Source organism: Protobothrops mucrosquamatus, unplaced genomic scaffold, assembly GCF_001527695.2.
Source record: "Protobothrops mucrosquamatus isolate PMUCROS unplaced genomic scaffold, P.Mucros_1.0 scaffold1088, whole genome shotgun sequence".
In the NCBI taxonomy this organism is placed as follows: Eukaryota; Metazoa; Chordata; class Lepidosauria; order Squamata; family Viperidae; genus Protobothrops; species Protobothrops mucrosquamatus.
The window spans coordinates 249,505-251,777 of NW_015387314.1; the positions used below are offsets into that span (position 1 = coordinate 249,505).

A 2,273-nucleotide genomic window follows, 5' to 3' on the forward strand; every position below is an offset into this window, starting at 1 on the left:
TTTTCTCGCGCGTAAAGCCGAATTTTCTGCACACCACTAAGCCTTACCCGAGTCTCAACGACTGGAGACTTGCAAAGCGCTAACTAACCCGAGATTGCGGCTGTCGCCCAGCATGCTCGTTGGGGGGAAGCCCGACCGCTTCTTTCAAGCCTCAACCATAAGGGCTAGAAACNGGATGCGTCGGGCAAAGGTAACTCACCCCCCCCCAGCCCAGGCCGGGCTTCTTCCCCACCCACCCAGCCACCCACTCCGCGCTCCTTTTCCCTCTCCGCCCCACCGCCTCTCGGGGGGTCAGGCCATCACTCTTAAGCGAAAAGAGGTCGCGGGGTAGGCTGGGGTGGGTAGCCTGCCTCCCTGCCTATTCTTTCCTCCCCCCCCCCCCGCGCGCAAAATAAATATCCCAGGCCAGGCCGTCTCGGCTCCGCGCACGGAAAAGGCTTGCGGAGTTTTCCGGCGACTTTTTCTGGCGCGCGTTCTGCTAACTGAATGAATGAGCAGCGGTCTGGTTCCCCCTGCGCTCAGCCGGTTCATTTGAATGTAAATGGCAGGAGGAGATGCGGGGATGAGGGAAAAGGAGCGAGGGAGAGAGAGGGAGGAAGGAAGGAAGGAAGGAAGGAAGGAAGGAAGGAAGGAAGGAAGGAAGGAGGGAAGGCAGGCAGGCAGGAAGAAAGGAAGGAAGGAAGGAGGGAAGGAAAGGAAGGAGGGAAGGAAAGGAAGGAAGGAAGGAAGGAAGGAAAGGAAGGAAGGAAGGAAGGAAGGAAGAAGGGAAGGAAGGAAGGAAGGAAGGAAGGAAGGAAGGAAGGAAGGAAGGAAGGAAGGAAGGAAGGAAGGAAGGAAGGAAGGAAAGAGGCGCTTATTAAATGGATTTGTCTCCTATATCTTGAGCTCAGGACCGAGCCGAATTAATTGGGCTTGACTTCTCCGCTTTTTCTTCTTCTTTTTCTTCTTCTTGCCGTTTCTTCGTCTTCTTGGCTCTGTCAATTTTATGGGCGACCTCCGGCTGCGGATGCCCACCTTTGCCGCCCTTCCCTTCCCTTCCCTTCCCTGCTCTCCGCGCAGAGATGGCCTCGTCGGCTTCGCTGGAGACGGTCATGCCTTCCGCCTGCATCCGGACCGGAGCCGCCAACCCGGCCAAGAGCCTGGCCTTCTCCATCGAGAGGATCATGGCCAAGGGCTCGGAGACCCATCACAAACCCGCCAACGCCGCCGCCGCCTTCGAGGCCCGGCCGAGCGAGTCTCCGGCCAAGAAGCTGCTGAGCCTCTGCTCGCCTCTGCCCGGCGTGATCCCGGTCCAGCCGCTGCCGGCCTACGAGGTGCCCTCCAAGGCGCTGCTCAACTACTCGGAGCTCTGGAAAGGGAGCCTGCGGCACTCCGCGGCGCTGGGCGGCTCGACGGGCGCTTTCTGCAAGAGCAACTGCGGCGCTTGCTGCAAAGGGGAGCTGCCGCCTCCTCCTCCGCCGCCGCCCCTGGGCCAAGCCGCCTTGCCGGCCGCCGGCCGGGGGGTGATTAAGCCCCAGGTCATCCACCAGACTCTGGCCCTGCCGGCCAACGGATCTAGCCTCTACTACTTCAACTGCCTGGACTCTTCCTCCTACCACCCGTCGGAGATCCTGCAGGGCCAACTCTTCGCCTCCGGCCTCCTGCATTCTCCCAGCCCGGTGGCCGCCGCCGCCGCCGCCCTGTCCGCGCATCAGAAACTCTTCCTGCTGGAAAATGCCAAGTTGGCCGCTTTGGCCCCGCCGGAGAAGTTCCCCAACCCCCAGTACCCCCATAAGGAGCGCCTCCCGGGCCAGCTGGACCAGGTGATGAAGGAGAACTCCGGCCTGGCCGGCGAGAGGCCCAGCGGGAAAGCCCACCACGCCAAGCCGGGCGGGGGGTCAGGCGCAGGAGGAGGAGGAGGCGGCGGAGGAGGAGGCACCTCGGCCGACGGGAAGCCCAAAAACTTCACCTGCGAAGTCTGCGGCAAGGTACGGCGGGGGGGGGGACGCTGAACGGGAAGAGAGGGCCATCCTTGGGCTTCTCCATCACTCCTGCGGGACCCACAATAGCTCCCTAATTATTACTAGGTGGTGCTGAGGACTGAATTGGGGGGGCGGGGGGGGCAATGCCTCCTGCATTGGTCTGCCAGGCCACCCTGTGCAAAACGAGGTTTCAAACTCAACCCCTTCCCCCCCCCCCAACCCACTCTGGCTGGTCGTTCTGGCCGCCTTGCAATCTTCGGCGGGCGGGCGGTTTATTAAGCCGCCAGAAAGCTCATAGTTGGGTCGCCTAAC

General features: G+C 61.9%; 1 pseudogene; it reads left to right on the plus strand.

Moving 5' to 3' along the window:
• The first annotated feature begins 1,061 nt into the window (after window positions 1–1,061).
• Window positions 1,062–1,991, plus strand: LOC107291235 (annotated as a pseudogene).
• The last annotated feature ends 282 nt before the right edge of the window (window positions 1,992–2,273 follow it).